Source organism: Jaculus jaculus, chromosome 11 (assembly GCF_020740685.1).
Source record: "Jaculus jaculus isolate mJacJac1 chromosome 11, mJacJac1.mat.Y.cur, whole genome shotgun sequence".
Taxonomy (NCBI): domain Eukaryota; kingdom Metazoa; phylum Chordata; class Mammalia; order Rodentia; family Dipodidae; genus Jaculus; species Jaculus jaculus.
In genome coordinates this window covers 100,629,324-100,648,750 of record NC_059112.1, presented here as the reverse complement: position 1 = coordinate 100,648,750, position 19,427 = coordinate 100,629,324, and positions in this window count along the sequence as shown.

The following is a 19,427-nucleotide window of genomic DNA, read 5'->3' as shown; positions in this document are numbered from 1 at the left end:
CCAAGGTAAGCTCCATGAAGTCAGGGATCAAGTTTATCTTGTTTGATGTTAAACGTCCATGCCCAATAATCCCCAGGTAGTATTAAGTGCTCAGTAAGTGTTTATTGAATGGTAATGAATGTCTGAAGTTTCTCTAGCCAGAAAAAATAATCTTCTGAGCCTGATGCAAACTGTCCTTTAATTGCACTTAACATTTTAAGGCCATCACCAGCTGCACAGAGGCACCGACATGCACAAGATGTGCTGTGTCCAAAACTGTCACATGCACTTGACTTTAGCCCCTGCAGAATACAGAGTGGCATTTGTACTGATGTGGGATAAGGCTTGGCCTTTCCCTTCTGAAAATGGGGCCCCATGAGTGGTCTGTCATGAAAAGCAGCCCGGGGTAGCTTGATGTACTAATCAGACTGACAGCCAACTTCAGCCAGAGCTCATGTGCCTGATGCTGTGGTAGCAGAACCACATGACTCAAAGCAAAAGACAGAAAAAGTTTCTAATACTGCCCCAAGTTGGATGCAGACAGGAAGCTGAACAAGAGACTAAAATATCCAGACGCCATTCGGTTCAATTTCCTTTTTCTTATTCTTTTGTTTTGTTTTTTTATTTTGTTTTTCAAGGTAGGGTCTCACTCTAGCCCAAGCTGGCCTGGAATTCACTATGGAGTCCCAGGGTGGCCTCGAACTCACTGCAATCCTCCTACCTCTGCCTCCCGAGTGCTGGGATTAAAGGCATGTGCCACCACGCCCAGCCCTTTTTCTTATTCTTATATTTGGCAGAAATATCTCATCTCTCTAGCCAAACTAGAACTATTTTTATTTTTAAGTAAAATGCTTCATTGTGTCAAGTGACAATGCTGCAAGCCAGTGGCCACAGACTGGTGACACCTGGACCAACTCAAGCTTATATATGTGTCCCATTTGTCTAAAGAGCATTGTTTTAAATGTTTAAGGACATAAAAATGTCTACATTGGAAATTTCCATATTGAAATAAGCTAATTCCTGGGTTCTCTCTGAAAGAGTGGAACCCACATTTTCATGGGTTAACATTACTTGGGCCCACACAGGTGTTTCAAGCTTTGGCCCATTTCCCCTCAGCATGTCTTTATTGCACCTACCTGACCACTGAGAACATTTGCAATCCCTGCTTCAGAGAAAGGAAGCTTACTTATCTTCCTGTCCTCCCATGTGTAAAGAAAGAGTGTTCTCCAACATGTCCCTCCACCCAGCAAAGGTCCACAAAGGGATAGCTTAAACCTCCAACTTCACCCTTTCCTTGTTCATCTCCCCAAAATGTTCCAAACAATAGCTTTGCTTTGCCACCCTCCTATGAACTTGCAGGTACTGGCAATTTGCTTCTTCCTTTTCATCGTCTTTTCTGAGAGTGAAACCAGATGACTAACCTGAGAGTCGGTGGAAAGAAAAATATCCACTCATGGTCTGACTATTTAAATTGTCTGCTCTTTCTAGTGATGATACTGTCATACAGACTAATAATTATATTAACTGTTAAGTTGTATGGTTCTTGGTGGTAATTATAAACAATGTTTCTGAAACATTTGATTATATGATAGCATTTTCATCAAATATTCTGATTCTTGGAAACATTTATACTTCAGCTTACAAGGCTTCATCTTTTTCTATTTTCTTTTTGTTTGAGGCAAGCCCAACAGACTGGCATTTGTGTGTGTGTGTGTGTGTGTGTGTGTGTGTGTGTGTGTGTGTGTGTTTGACAGAGAGAGAGAGAATTGGTGTGTGCCAGGCCTGGTTTCCAACCACTGCAGTTGAACTCCAGTTGCATGTGGCACCTTTTGCATCTGGCTTATGTGGGACCTAGAGAATCAAACATGAGTCCTTAGGCTTCACAGGCAACCACTAAGACATCTCTCTAGCCCAACGCTTCATTTTTATAATGGCACAGCATGAAATCACTCACAACTACTACATTGACCATCCATAATATTTCGTTTTAAGGGGCTTACTTGGATTTCTCATTATTCATCAGGATAAGATTTTTAGGTAGCAACTTATTTTTTATTTTTTTGTGCATGTGTGGCATGTGTGTGTATAAGTGTGCATCTTTGTGTGTATGTGTGGGCACACACATGCCACTGTGTGGTGTGGAGATCAGAGGACAACCGTGGGGTGTTGATCCTCACCTTCCACCTTGAGCTAGGGTTTCTCTAGCTATTTTGAAGCTGTGACTGCCACTCTAGCTGGCCCACAAGTGTCGGGATTCTTCTGGCTCTGTCTCCCATTGTCCTGGGTGCATTCATATTACAGCTGCATCTGCTGGTTGCCTCCAGCTTCACATGGGTTCAGGGGATCTGAATTCTGGCTGACCCAGCAAGCACCTTTAACCACTGAGCAATCTCCTCAGCCCCTAAGATGGTTTTAATGCCAGTTTTTAAATAAAACTAATAGGCACCTTGAAAACTCCTTACATGACACAAGTCTCTACAGCTGGTAACATTGGTTAGAGTTTTCAAACTGAGGACCAAATTGTTGTTTCTTCAGAGAATTGAAGACATTAAGATATGGCACAATCTAGAAAAGGCAAATTAATTTCTAGCTCAGTGTCAAGTCGCAGAAGTACACATAGCATTGCTTTGTATAGCTGCTTCTTTTCAAGTGTGAATACTTTTAGCCACAGCCCCAAGGTCAAACTAGGGACATATTCAGTACCTGTGATAAATGGCTGTAATGGAAGCTGAGCTCAGGAGTTGGACAGGGAGGGTCCACCATGGATATTATGAACTGTCTGTGACTCTTAGTTCAGTTGTACATGATAAAAGTTGCAGACCTGGCTGAGCGTGGTGGCGCACACCTTTAATCCAGCACTCAGGAGGCAGAGGTAGGAAGATCACTGTGAGTTTGAGGCCACCCTGAGACTACATAGGGAATTCCAGGTCAACCTGGCCTAGAATGAGACCCTACCTCAAAAAAAAAAAAAAAAAAAGTTGCAGACTTGGTCCATAACAAATAAAGTTGCTTTCTTCCCTGCAAAAGACCTGTGATGACTATCTCCTTGGGCAGCCCACTGGCCAGACTTCATGGGGGACATGGCATCTAAGCAGGGTTATTTCTCCATTATGGGATACATCTGAAAACATTACTCCCAGGTCCAGCATCCTGTCCCCTTCTCTAGCAGCTCCATGGACTTCTTATTTGCGAGGTGACCCTGACACACTCCATTAGTCAGTGAATGTACCACTCTATCTCTGTTCCCTCTCCACACGACCTGGTGCTTCAGAACAATGGCATCAAGATGGGGAACAGGGAGAAACTGGCACTGAACATTCTGCAGTCTCTGTTGTCTTCAGTCAGCTAACTGAGTAAGACACAATAGTTATAAAAATGATGATATGGCTGGAGAGATGGCTTGGTGGTTAAGGCACTTGCTGGCAAAAATCTAAGAACCCAAGTTCAATTCCCCAGTACCCACGTAAAACCAGATGCACAAGGTGGCACATGCATCTGGAGTTCATTTACAGTGGTTAGAGGCCCTGATATTCTCATTTTCTTCCTCTCTGTCTCTCTCCCTTTCTCTCTTTCACTCTCAAAGAAATAAATAAAATATTTTCAAAAAGTAAAACTGATGATAAAACCTTTTGATGTCTATATAGTATACTTGAAAAACAAGCAAACAAAAAAATTCCAGAACCCTAGCCATGGCCAGGGAAGCCTGAACGCCAGATCTCCAGTGTGTCCCATCATATGACTTCTTCATTGACCAATTATATTTGTGTCTTGGATCCTATATTAATCTTCTTCCCTTGATTTGGAAATCTATTTCACAGTTCTTTGTAAGCAGGCTTCCATCTCACCCATTAGCTCCCTTACAATTCCATGTCCTCAAGACATACCTCCAAGCATCCTGCCTGTTAAAAGTGGCATAGCGAGGTGTGGTGCTGTACATCAGTAGTCCTAGCTCCTCAGGTGGATAAGCAAGAAGGTTTGTCTGAGCCCAGGAGTTTAAGACCAGCCTTAGAAACACAGAAACACCCTTCCTCAAAACAAACCAGGCATCATGGCCTCTACCCATACTCCCAACACTTGGGAGGTTGAGGAAGAATGATCATGACTTTAAGGCCAGCCTGGGCCATGTAACCAAGATCCTGTCTCTCCCCAAAAGATGAAACATCAAAATAGAAGAGGTATAACTTGGGTTCTAGAAGAGGGAACACAAGGGGTTCAGTGAAAGGAAAGTGGGGAGGGGGAAAGAGAAGGTAATGGGATAAGATTATAATCATATATATATATATATACACATATATATATGTATATATATACACAATTGTCAAAAAGTTTAAAATACAATAAAAATTTTAAGTGGCCCCACATTATGTTCTATGACATTACATATTTTTTAAGAACATTAGTCATAATTTACAGTTATTTACAAAATTAATATCCTTCATCCTTGTTATTAGATTGCCACCTCCATGACAGCAAGAACAATGTCTATCTATCCAAGAGATCAACAAGCATTTATCTGACAAGGGCCAAATAATAAACACTTTATGCTTTTCAGGCTGTAACCACTCAACTCTGGTACTGAGGTATAAAAAACTCTCACAGGCCAGGCCTGGTGGTGAATGTGTTTAATCCCAGTACTTGGAAGGCAGACATAGGGGGATTTCTATGAGTTAGAGGCCAGCCTGGGTCTACAGAGCAAGTTCCAGGCCAATCTGGGCTAGACTAAGACTCTACCTAGAAAAAAAAAATTGTCACAGACAATTCATAAACTAGTGAGCATGGCTCTATTCCAATAAAAATTTTTAGAGAGAGACAGAGAGAGAGAGAATTGGCATACCAGGGTCTCAGCCACTGAAAAAAAACTCCAGATGTGCCACCTATTGGGCATGTGTGACCTTTCCTTTGCTTCACCTTCATGTGTCTGGCTTAAGTGAGATCTGGAGAGTCAAATATGAGTCCTTGAGCTTTGCAGGCATGCACCTTAACTGCTAAGCCAACTCTCCAGCCCTCCAATATAATTTTATTCATAAGATCATTTGGCCCATGGCTTTAGTTTTCTAGCCCTTGGTTTAGCTCCTTATCATCCACACAGTAACAACAGAAACAACATCTATCACATAGTAAGCACAACACAAATCTATTTAATGAATGAACGTCTGAATGAACATCCCTACATCATAGTGGGCTAATGTTTGAATGAACTTGAATTTTTGAGTTGGAATTTTTCTCTAAGTCTTTCTTCTTCCAGTCAATTTTGTTCCACTGTCTTCTTCAAAATTTTCCAACTTGACATCCATTTACTGTTTGCCAAGTGGCTTTTTCTCCCTGGGCTTCACTAAATCTAATCTCTGAACCATTTTTGTATATTTGGTAACATGTATGATTTATCTCTCATGGACTTGGATTGAACATGGGCATTTTTTTTTCTCTTCTAGTTCATTGTACTCAGCAGTTAGCTGCATACAACTTCTCCAATAAGAAGAAAGAAAAACTATTATGAATTCTTTATATTAAAACTCGTACATCATTGGCAGGGGCTGAAATTCACCAGTACCTTTTTAAAATTATAAATGATCCTTGCCTTTATGTCAGCCAATCTTGGAGTTTTCTCTCCTCAGGACTGTATGATGATCACTTGTATTTGATGTAGTGGTAAGTTAAAAGGGTAGATACCTCCTACAATTAGTGTGGTGCAAATTAAAATGGTAGATTCCCTCCTATAATTGGTGTGGTATCCCTCCTATATTTGGGCAGCTATCCACATGAACTTCCAGTCATGTTCACAGTATCATTGACCTTAGGTTAATTTCGGTTACCAGGTGTAAGCACAGGACTGTTTTGTAAGAACGGTTATGGTCTTTCTCAGGACTGGGTTCTGGCCTGGCCGTTAGTCTTGCCCACTTTCTGGTACTCATGCCTTTGTAAAACACACACCATTCAAGCATACTGGATTCAATGTTGTTCTCTTACCAAATTGCAAAAGTCAAGGAATGTCTCTTTCAATATTAAGTTATAAAAGACCGATGTCTATCTTTCCAGTGCTCTCTCTCTCTCACACACACACACGCTCATTCTGATTTGTCTATGATCCTTGAGAAAGCAAGCTGCCTTACTGTGACTTTTGATAATGACAGTCATCAAGCAAGAGACTGAGGGTGGCCTCTTGCCAAAAGCCAGTCAAGAGCTCACACCTTAAGTCCAACAGGCCACAAGGGCCATGACCTGCCTACCTACACCCGCATAAGTGAACTGAGAATATGCCAACCAGAATGAAACACAGCCTGGTGAGGAACTCAGAGCCAATAAGGACACTGCTAAGTCACAAAGAGATTCTGACCCAAAGCATAAGCACAAAAAAAGATCATATTGATAACGTAAATATCTTTTACACACTGTTACTCATAGTCTGATTTCACATTTATTTATTGCTTTGTTTATTCAAAAAAATGTTTGAAACCATTAGATGCAATGTACAGTAGCCATGTCCTCACACTCAGTCTGTAATGAGAAACAATGAATAGTAGCCAAGTATCTCACTCACTGTGCACTTTAGATGTAACGCTTAGCATCCATGGCTTCTCGCTCAAACTGTACATTAAATAAAATGCACAGTAGCTGTGGCCTCTCACCAAATCTGTACATGAGATGTAACATACCCTAGTCACAGACCTCTGCTCAGTCTGCACATTAGATACAGTGCTAAGTAGTCATAGCCTCCTGCTTTTCTGTACAGTAGATACAATGAACTATAAGCATGGCCTGTCATTCAATCTGTACATTACCTAGAGTACACAGTAGCCATGGCCTGTCCTGCAATCTCTGTACAATGATCAGTACTCGTGGCTTCATGCTCAGTCTGTATAGTAGATACGCTGAACTAGAGCCTGGGTTTGTTGCTCAATGTGTACATTAAATATAATGCACAGCAACTTTGGCCTCCAATTCAGTCTATACACCACGTGCAATTTGCAATAGCCATGGTATCTCACTCAAGTGGAACAATAGATACAATGCACTATGGCCACGGCCTTTAATTCTTCATACACATCAGATACAGGGAGCAGGAGTCACAGCATCCTGCCCATTCTGTACTGTAGATACCATGAACTAAAGCTGGGGCTTGTCAGTGGGTACATTAAACGTAATGCACAGCGCCACGGCCTCGCATTCAGCTGTGCAGTAGATACAGTGCACTATAATTATCATCTCTCATTCAGCAAGTACAATGAAATATATCCACGGACTGCCACTGACTGTACAAATGACATACAACATACAATAACCATGGCTTCTCACCAACTTCTATCTTAGATGAAAGGCACTCTAGCCATGGCCCTCTCAACATTAGACACAACGCAAAGGAGCCATGGCCACTCACCCTGTCTTTACATTAGATATGATTCACAGTAGTCATGGACTCTCTCTGTATATTAGATGAAGTACACAGTAGCCACGGCCTCTCTTTCAATCAGAACATTACACCCAATGCACAGCGGCCACTGAGTCTTAATCAACCTTTATATTAGATATAGTATTCAGTAATCATAGCCTACCCTGCAATCTATATGCTAGACACAATACTTAGCAGCCACGGCCTCACATTCAAACTATACATTAGGTAAAATTCACAGTAGCCATGGACTCGACTTAATTTACACATTAGAGAAAATGCACTATACTTGTGGCATGTCCATCAACCTCTACATTAGTGCAATGCAGTAGCCATGCCATGGCCCCCCACTCAATCTGTACATTAGACACAATGCTCAGCAGAAATGGCCTCTGCACATTACATCAAAAGCACAGTAGCCATGGCATCTTACTCACTTCACACTAGATAAAATACTCAGATATAGTGGCCTCTCACTCAATCTATATATTAGGTACAAAGCACTGTGGCCCCTCACTTAATCTGTATATGAAATACAATGTATGGTAGCCATGGCCACTGGCTCAGTTTCTATATTAGATACAACACAAAGTACCCATGACATCTCACACAATCTGTACATTAGATTTAATGCACAGGAGCGATGGATTCTCATTAAATCTGTATATTAGAGTCAATGCATATTAGCCATGGCCTCTCACTCAATGTATACATTAGAGCCAATGCTCCAGAACCACGGATTCTCACTCAATTTGTACTTTAGATTCAATGCACCATAGCCATGGCCTCTTAGTCAAATTGTATATTAAATAAAATGCAGTCAGTCACCATGCTTCTCGCTCAATGTATACATTTGATACAGTGCACACAAGCCATTGCCTGTCTTTCATTTGTAAATGAGATTCAATATACAGTATCCATGGAGTCTTAATTAATCTGTACATTCGATAAAATGCATAGCAGCCATGGCTCCCCATTTAATCTGTACATTACATGCAATGCACAGTAGTCTTGACCTCCCGCTTAGTGTGCACGTTACATAGAATGCTTAGTGGCCGTGTCCTGTCAATCAATCTGTACATTAGATACAAGGCACAGCAGCCATGGCCTCATATTCAACCTTTAAAACAGATTCGATGCACCGTCCCCATGGCCTCTCATCCAGCCTGTCTGTTAGATAGGATGTACAGTATCCATGGCCTCTCAATGTGTGCATTAACTGCCATGCACAGTAACCTTGAGATCTTAATCAACTACATATTAGACACAGCGATCAACAGCCATGGCCTCTTACTCCATGTTCATATCACACGCAGTCCTCGGAAGACTTGGCCCCTCACTCAATCTGTACATTTAAAACAACACGCACATGGCCTCTCTTTCAACTTGTAAATTAGATGCAAAGTACAGTGTCCACGTGTATTAACTAGTCTGCACATTAGATGAAATGCAAATGAGCCATGGCCCTCTTACATTAGATACAAATCTCTGTAGCCATGGTCTCTCACTCAATATTTACAATGGATGCAATGCAGAATAGCCAGGGCCTCTCAGTCAATATGTACATTAGATAAAACGCATGGTAACCATGACATATTAATCAATTTGTATGTTAGATATAATGAGCAGTAATCTTGGCCACTTACTCAATCTTCATATACGATGTGGTGCTCAATAGCCATGGCCTCTCACGCAATCTGTACATTAAATACAATGCACACAATCTATCGCCTTGCTTTCAACTTCTGCATGAGATGCAATGTACAGAATCCATAGTGTCTTAATTAATCTGTACATTAGATAAAATGCACAGTAGCTATGGGTCTGTGTAATCTGCATAGAAATCACAGTAGCCATGTCCTCTCATTCAGTCTTTATATTAGATGCCATGCACAATACCTGTGGCATATCATTCAATCTTTATATAATATGCAATTCCCAGTAGCCGTGGCCTCACACTGTATCTGTGCATCAGATAAAATGCATATTAGCCATGGTCTGTCGCTCAGTCTGTACATTAGACACAATGCACAGTAGCCATGGCCTTTCTTCCAATTTGTTTATTTGATGCAATTCACAGAATCCATGTTGTCTTAATTAATGTGTACATTAGATGAAATGCACAATTGTAATGGTCCTGTGTACATTAGAAACAAATCAGAGTAGCCATGGCCTCTCACTCGATCTTTACATTAGATGCACTGCACAGTTCCCATGGCTTCTCACTCAGTCTGTACCTTAGACTCAATGTACAGTAGCCATGCCTTCTCACTTAGTCTGTACATTAGATACAATGCACAGGAGGTATGGCCTATCACTCGATCCCTATTTTTTTTTTAACAAGGAGCACCTTTTACTAGATTCTTTTTATTTTTATTTATTTATTAGAGACAGAGAGAGGGAGAGATAGAAAGAGAGAATGGGCATGCCAGGGCCTCTAGTCACTGCAAACAAACTCCAGATGCATGTGCCACCATGTGCATCTGGCTGACGTGGGACCTGGAGAATCAAACCTGGGTCCTTAGGCTTCACAGGCAGGCACCTTAACCGCTAAGCCATCTCTCCAGCCCTCAATCCATACATTAGATAGATGCAATGCAGGGTAGCCACATCCATCGTCTCAATTTGAACACTAGATGCAATGCCCCACAGCTATGGCATCTCAATCTCTCTGTATATTAGATGCATCCCATAGTAATCAGGGCCTCTCACTCAGTCTGTGCATTCATTAGATACAATGTACAGTGGCAATAGCCGCTCACTCAATCTGTGCATTTGTTCTGGTCTTGTGTCTCTGATGTGTAACTACTTTTTTATTCATATGCTTTTCCTTAGGTGTTCTCTTTTGGGTCACTGTTTAAGTAGCAATAGTAATTAATCCCTTATCTTTGCCGATATGCCCCCTCCCCCGCCCCCCGTACTTGTCTAGGGTCTTTGTTCTTCCCAGCTGCATTATAAAAGAGTACAACTAGACCTTTTACCTAATGGCATCCAGAAGGTTCCCTAATCTTGGTGGAGCTAGTATGGATAATATACTTTTTTATTGCTATGAATTTCCTTCTTACTAGACCGTGTCTCTCCACAACACATCTTAGTCCACTGAAATTTTTTGAAAGCAAAAGCTAGGAAGACTTGCTGGTGGCTGTTCTCACGTGACGTGCCATCTTTATCCCATGAGACAGTGGAATGCAGAGATGCTTCGCTCCCTTGACTGAATGGGGCCAATATGTTCCACGTAATCCAGATGGTCCCACTTTTTGTCTTACACTTCTATTACAGCGTTGCTTTTCATGTAGCTATATGATCCACCTATAATCATCTGAGTTGAATTCCCCATCTTTAAAAATCAGCATTTTGTACACTTTTAAACATCATTTCTCATCATTATGGGGCTAGGTAGGTGGTTGAATGCTAGATCAGCAAGACATATCCAAAAAGGATTCTGTGCTTGAATAAATTTGGAACATATTTCATGCTTAGCTGTACCTCTTGGAAACTCATCTTACCTGTAAGCAGATGTAAGATTCCTAAGTCCTCCAATCACAAAACTGTTTTTCATTTATCAAAACATGGAGACTTCTTTCCTTCCTATCTATTAACCTCCAGTGAAAAGCACCTTGACAGACATCCATGTCTAGGTTAACAACTTACCATCCCAGTTCATTTTTCCATGCCTTTCCTTATAAGGTTCTCTGACCTAACAAGTAAACTGCTGGTTACAAGGAAAACCTTCTCCGTGAGCCTGACTAGCAGCTGGCAGAGTTAACCATGGCCTTTCCCCATCACCTCTCCAGCACATGTGCATATTTCCATGGTCCCATTCCTAATACCGCATTAAAAAGCCACAGCATCTGCCTTCCTGTCCTAGTCCATAGCCTTCTCCACGAAGCAGTGTTGCACTGTATTTTGCCCCACATGTCAGCACCCAGAACAGTCTTGCACCGGCTGAGAACCTTATTCAGCCTCGCCATTGGGGCCCATGGCCACTATGACCATCTGCATCCTAACCGAGAATGCTGAAATTGGTAAATGGTGAAGTGAGATTTTGAAGCAGTGTGTTGATGCCAAAGATTTTCATGGCGTTTTTGTTTTTGTTTTTGTTTTTCCAGGCTGGTGGATTCAGAGTGAGGGTTTGAGGTAAAGTTGAAAAACTAAATGGAGGATCCTCCTCCTATGTGATATCAAAACAGAAGGAGGACTGTTTGGGGGAGTAATGGGAGAAGCAGAGGAGAGAAGACATTAAGGAGGGTGACAGACCAAACATGTGCAAAGTACAATTATATACATGTATGAAAATGTCATAAAGACACCCATTATTTCGTACACTTGCTAAAAGAATCAATTAAAATAAAATGAAGCCTAGATGCTTGAAGGAAAGGCACAACAGATTAAACATCAATTGAGGGGTCCTCCCCTCTGATATGGCAAATTCGGAAATGCAGCCACTTTGCAGAGGGTTTGCCTTTGACTTTATACCATCCAGTAAGGTAAACAGAATCACCGGTTCTGAACGTGTCTTTGTGTGCATCCCCGGACACGGACCACAGAGCAAATCCCTATAATGCTCTGTGACTCGGGGTGGGGATTTGTCCGTCAGCCTCAGCGCCCCATTGTCCACTTTCCCCTCCCTTGTCAAAGCCATCTGACAGCCATGGTGAATCAGACTGCTCCTTTCTCTTTGGATTTGTCTCCTTCATGCTTCACACTCCCCGCTGAGCCTCCACTGGCTGTCGGTTCTGCTTGCATTATCGGTCTCACTCTAAAACTGGTTTTTATTTCTTTTATTTGTCTTATCTGAGGCTCTCGTTACTAATTCTTCCTCCCTAGCACTTAGTTTATCATCTGTCCCACATGGCCACCTTCACCTCCCATCATCTATCTTCCTCCACATTCTCCACCTCCTTCACTCCTGGTCTCTCTCAGACGGTTTGCCCTTCATGGCTGTCTTGTTACTAATATATGTCATCTACTTTGGATCTCTTTAACAAAGCATAATTCTCATTGTTGTGCATGGGTGTTTTGGTCCCCTCTCAACAATTCACTTAATTTCTTTTCTTTCTCCTACTTTTCCCAAAGAGCTCATTCCTGGTGTTTTTGGAAACAGGTTTGCTAGATGTCTTTTCTACTCCCTGAGTGTCGCAGTGACTTTCTCGTTGCTAGGACAAACACCCAACCAGAAGTAGCCTATGGGAAGAAAGGGCTTATTTCAGGCCTACAGAATCCAGGGGAAACACCATCAATGGTGGAAGAAGCTGGCTCGCTTCCATAGATCACAAAAGAAAGACACCAAGAGTCAGCAAACAGGAATAGCCAGAGCTCAAGCTTCTCTGATACACTTTAGGGTTGGACTGAAGATCTCTCCCCACTGATGCCTCCTCCAGCATGCTACTGGACACTTGCTTGCAAGCTTAATCAAGAATCCCTCAACCTATGGGGGGTATGCATTCATATATTCACATTCAAATCACCACACTGAGCATCCGTAGTTTTCCCTAAATCACTAAGTGTGAACAGTGAGGCCAAACATTAACTATTAAACATCCTAGGTGGTTGTCTCAAAGAATAGACTTTGTCTCCGAATCCTGTGGGATTGCTGAAACAATGGATGACAGAATCCTAGGAAATTACACACATACACACACACACACACACACACACACACACTTGTGCACACATATACGCACCTAAACAGGAAAATGTACTTAAAATCATTGCAAAAAGTACTCATGCAGTCCAACCCCACCTAGCAAGGGACCGAGAGTATGGCTGATTAAAGTCATTAAAATGCCAACCTGGGGCCTTAACAAAGTAACCAGAACCTTAAGGAACATTATTTCCCTCCCACACCTAAGAGTAGAGTTTTGCCCCTGGAGCACCAGCATGGTTTAGGGTAGAAAGAAATCTTTCTCCCTGAGAAGGGAGCCAATCTCTTGTCCTTTGCTCATGGTGAACTGTTTAAAATGACAGACTCAGGGGGCTGGAGAGATGGCTTAGCAGATAAGGCATTTGCCTGCAAAGCCAAAGGACCTCAGTTAGATTCCCCGGAAGCCAGATGCACAAGGTGGTGCATGCGTCTGGAGCTCATTTGCAGTGGCTGGAGGTCCCGGTGCACCCATTCTCTGTCTCTGTCTCTCTCTTTCTCCCCTCTCCCCCATGTGTGTCTGCCTTTTTCCCTCTCTCACTCTCTTAAATAAATAAATTTTTAAAAAATTAAATAAAATGACAGCATCATCATTAGAGCATCAAATAGTGATTTGGAACATTGGTTTCACCAGTTACAGATGCTAATCTCAATAGGCCATTGGATTCTCACATGTAAAACAGGGATAGAGATACATTATGGGAGAAAATGAAGTCATTGCTATAATCAGAGTGCCTTCAACATTTAAGCAATGTAGTCGTTTGAATAGAAAATGTCCCCCATATCTTCAAGTGTTTGTGATTAAGCCTCCTATTTTGTGCCTGGCTGATGGAGACTTTGGGAGATGGAGACTTGCTAGAAGAGGTATGTCCCTAGGGAGGAGAATTTTAGTGTAGGCCACTGGGTGTTCAGAGCTAGCTGGCTCTTGCTGCTATCTGTCTCTGTCTCTGTCTCTGTCTCTCTCTCTCTCTCTTTTATAAGCTGCTTCTAGTCGGATGTTTTGTATCAGCAACAAGAAGGTTACTGGTACAGGTAAGATAACATGGAAAGTGGGTTTTCTCCAATAGGAATGAGGACGGGGTGCTGTCCATTATCAGCAAAGCAATAATATTGGCAATGATAACATTTGTGAACATCCATTGACAATGAAACAGTCATTGTTGGTGTTCTAAACAATTCACATGTGTTAACTCACTTTATCGTCACCAGGACTCTGGGAGGTAGTATAGTGGCTGGTTATCTTGATTGTCAACTTGACTGGATTGGGAAATACCTAGGAGAGCAGTAAAGCACCCTTCTGGTCATAGCTATGAGGCCATTTCCAGACAAGATTAATGAACGGGGATGGCACTACCCACTAGGCTTGGGTATCCAAACAGAGTAAAGGGGAGAAAATGAGACAGCCAGTTAGCACAGACTCTCTGTCCCTCTGCTTCATGGCATCCATACTGTGAGTCCCTCTGCTCCACCACACCATGTCCTTTATGGAGAACTGAACCCTCTGAACTCATGAGTAAAAATAAATCCTTCCTTAGGTAGATATTTTGAACATTCCATTTCATAGATGAGGAAAGTGAGGCACATAAAAAGTACAACCATGTGCCCAAGATTGCAAGCCGATATATGATACATCAGGGTGCAAAAAAGCTATCTGAGTAGATGGCCATCATTTTTAGTCACTCTGCTATTTTCCTTTCACCATCTGTCCAGCCAGAGGTGGACTTGGCAAGACCCCAGACAAACACTGGCGAGCTGCCACTTTTGTCTTTTTGCATTACTTGGCTCAAATAGCCTGCCACTGTCCAAGCATTTCTCCTCTTCATAGGCATGTTGGGAAAGATTATAAGCTTATTATTGAATTCTGATTAACTCATTATGGGATTTAAAGAAGATTCACACTGTTTAAATTAATCATGCCAACCATTATTCCTTCTCAGTCTTTATATCCTATTTCTAGACTTAAGTAACAAGTCATATAATCAGGATGATAAAGGATGTTTTGGGGGTTGCAATTTCTCCCAGTATGAAGGGTTAATGTCATTAGATCATACACAGTTCTGATCTGATGAAATAAAACCATGTTATAAATGACTTAAATGTTTATACTTTCTCATCCAGTCAATATTTTTCAATGACCAAATTTATAAGTCCAACTGACAAAGTTCCCCAAAGCAGACTATCTTCGGTCAGCCATAGTTCTTTGATGATGAGCAACAGAAGCGAGATCTGAGCTGGCTCAAAAGCAGAGGAGGGAAAAACTGAACATGCCATAGGTACAAAGAGATGGAGCAAGTGGAATGAATAATACAGTCACTGTTGAGAAAAGAACAACGGCCTGGAAAACTCTTTAAAAGCTAAGTACATGCTTACCATATCAGTCTTTCCATTTTCAAATATTGAGCCAAGGGAAATGAATATCTATGCTTGTACAAAGACTTTGGCCTAAATATTTATGGCATGATATTTCATAATAGACAAAAACTGTAAACAACAATAAATATCCAATAAGAGATGAATGGATAAACAGTAGGATTATTTCTTAGCCAGAAAGAACAATGAACTATTGATGCATGAGGCAACAAGAATGAATCTCAAAATCATTTCCTGGAGAGAAAGGAGCCAGGCAGAATGAGAGTGCATATTGTATAATTCCATTTAGATATAATTCTAGAAAATAAAAATTATTCAATAACAGAAAGAAAATCACTAATGACTTGGGGTTTGGGTGCAAAAGCAGGATTACAAAAGAGATTGAGGGAAATGGGGTTTTATAAAGACCTGCATTATCTTGGTTTTGATTTGATGAATATATATTCACTGAATTGCAAGTGTAAAATATGCTGAGCTTATTATATGCCAATTATATTTCATTAAAACGCAAAAACAGGGGATAAGATATTGTATCATAAAACCAATATGCTTCATATCAAAGAACAGATAAAATCACGATTGCATAGAAGCAGGAATTTTAAAACCATTTTCATAGGCTCTCTTGCTCCCCTCTAATGCCTACAAGATGGGCTCATGTGACCTACTGTATACAATGGGAGTGGATCACTGTCAGCTCTGGAAAACCTCTTAAGAGTTCAGTACTCAGAGAACAGAGTCTCCACTCCCAGCTCTAGCTTGACAAAGCCTTCAAATACACTCTACATGGTCAGCTCCTGGCCAGTCACGGTGTCCAGGAAAAGGAAAGATAGGATTTGATATATTCCTCAATGCCAATGATGATGGTTGGGTCTATTTCCAGAAGAAATAGAGATTCAATTGTAGTCACAGAAGGGAGTCATTCCACGCCAAGAATATATTCATCTTTATCTATTCTACTCACTTGAAAATGGCTAACATATATGTGGTTAAATGCATGCATCTTTATTGTTTCATTTGTACAAGTTTATATGAGTGATAAATAAGAAATATGTTTACCTGAAACTACTGTGTGTCCAGGCAGGGAGGACTTTTCATATCATGACTTACACGTGTGCTGGTGAGCCTCTTTCCCATTCAAGTAAAGATAACAAATCCGTAGCATGTATGTCTTCCCGGCTCTGCTTGTGCCCAAGGTCAACACCTAGTAAACCAATGCACTTCTTCTTGCTGAACGGGGACATGGCCTCAAGTTTCATGTTCAGTCCTTAAGGCATCCCTGGACAATAACCCCAGCTTGTACCATCTTAGCAACCTATCACCTTAACCACTCAGCCACTCATCCTATAGCATATGCCATTTTAAATCAGCTTCTTGATTTTCCTCCTCGTGGAGCTACCTTGTATCCTAGACATGCTTAGAGAAATTTCCTTGAGACTCTTTCCCACTTATTTTACCCACAGCCACTCTATTTTATTTAAATCCGATGTTCTGCTATTTTTTACATTGAGAACTTTATTTTATGAGCATCTTTCATACTGTTCATATTCCCATCAGTTTACACTCTTATGTTCCCTCTCTGTGTCCCATGTTCTAAGTAGAAGTTATGGGTAATCACTGTGGGATAATTTATGTACCAGTAAGTCTGTGTAGGAGGGGTGACTCAGAGTATACCCTTCCACTCTGTAGCTCTTGCAATGTTTTTAAATTTTTTTTAAATAATTTAGAAGAAAGAGACAGAATGGGCATGACAGGGCCTCTAGTCACTGAAAATGAACTCCAGATATATGTGCCACTTTGTGAATCTAGCTTTACATGGGTACTGGGGAATAGAACCTGGATCATTAGGCTTTGCAGGCAAACACTTGAACTTCTAAGCCATCTCTCCAACCCAGCTCAGACATTCTTTCTGCCCCCTATTCAGCAATGGTTTCTGAGTGTGGGAGCGCATGTTATAAGTCTCCTTTACTGCTTAGCTCTCAGCTGCTTCTGATTTTCTGCTTTGATGAGTGCTGGGTATCCTCAGTGTCTTTGCCATCTCCCTAGAAGAGGTCCTCAGGCTAGTAGTAGTGAGAACAGTGTTTAATCCACCACTTCCTCGGTGATGCTTCCTGGGCCATGGCAGATATGATAGAGTCGACTTGTCCTGTGCTGGCTGTCAGCTTTCTCTTCTTGCTGTACTGATGGTTTTCACTGCCATCCTCAGAGTCGCTCTGTAATTACCGGTCTAGTCAAGGATCTAAATGTAAGGTTCCATTCCAGAGTTCACCATTTCTTGCAGCGTGGCTGCGAGTGAGCTACATAAACTCTGTTATCTCTTTGTCAACTGGGAATAGTCAAAGGATCTACTTCATACTGTCATTATGTTGAATGAGCATATACACAGTTGTGAGTTGCATAGCTGTGGTGGTTTGATTTAAGTGTGTCCCATAAACTTATGTGTGCTGAATGCTTGATCCCCACAACTGATGGCGAATTTGGAATTGGAGCCTTGCTGGAGGAGAAGTATTGTTGGGGGAGGGTTCATGGGTGTCATAGCCAGCTTCGCCTTGCTAGTGTTTGACGCACTCTCCTGTGGCTGTTGTCCACCTGCTGTTGGCCAGGAGATGATGTCCAATCTCTGCTCCTGTCATGTATTCCCCTGCTGTCATTGTGTTCCCCTTGAGTCTTTAAGCCACTATAAACCCTTTTCCTCCCATAGCTGCTTTTGGTCAGGTGTTTTGTGCAAGCAGTGATAATGTAACTGAATGGTAAAAACTGGTACCAAGAAGCGGGGTTGTTGCTACTAGAAATCTGATTGTACAGCTTCTGGCCTCTTGGGACTGATTTATAGAAGGAATGTGGAAGGATTTGAAACCTTGGTCTAAGAGACATATTGTAGTACCAAGGGCAGAGTTTCATGGACTATTCTGGTTAGATTTGAAAGATCAAAATAGAGTAAGTGCTATGAGCTGTGACATTTGGCTTATGATGGGAATAAAAACTTTGTAGAGACTGGTCTAGATGGACTTTGTGTGAGAGGCTTGCTACATTCTTCCCATTTCCTGAGAATTTGTTCAAGGTTGTGTTACATAAAAATGTACTTGTGGGAGCATAAGGATAAGGCACAGAAAGCTTTGGTCTGAGGACATTGGCTTGGTTCAACTGCAATTGTTTTAGTGATTACTACTATTGAGATTTGGCCAACTGATCTGCATTGGGACAGCAGGAAGAATGCAGACTCTTTTTAAAGGAAGAAGCCTGAATGCTGCAGGAGATTTCCTGCTCTGCACATTTCCCTTTGCCCACCCCACCCCCAAGATTAACAAGTTGGTGGCCCACCTGTTAAAATGAAGTATAGCAAACATAGGGAAGAAAGTGTCATTGGATTTGCAGTGTGGTTTTTGTTTTTATTGGAATGGCCATGGGCAATGTGAAGCAGAATTGTTGGACATTCCTGTGTACAACCATAAGAATGAACCATGGGTTGCAATAGAGACCCTAGGACTTTCTGAAATATGAGGACTGTGAGATGGTCACCAAGCACAGCTGCCAGCTTGAGATGTATTTTGTTCCACAGGCTGTGAACAGCCCAGCTGGAGGGGCAGAATTGGAACTCCAGAGACATGTCACTCATTAGAGCTGTCAGACTTGGAGCTACTGAATTTGACATTTGACCTGAGTCTTGTATTGGTTCAATGTTTCCTTGCTGTGCCCAGTGCCGTCTTTTGCACTGTGAATGTTTATTCTGTGCCATTATGCTTTGTTTTGTTTTTACAAATAGCTATTAAGAAACCTTGGCCTATTCCCTTTACAAGTGCAGCTATGCTATGCCCTGTTAGGGGTGACTCGGAGATTAGAAAGAAAACAGACGCAAGTAGTAAGTGAAAGGTGGGACCATGCAGTCTGCAGGTGCTGGTGGAGATGATGCGATAGCACTTAACCAGCATTGGTTTACTTTACACACACTCAGAAGAGCCTTAGAAAGAACTTTCTTTTATCAAATACAGAAAGGGCATGGGATCGGGGCAAGTGGGAAAGGTCAGATGGTGGAGGAATGGGACAAGCTGCAGA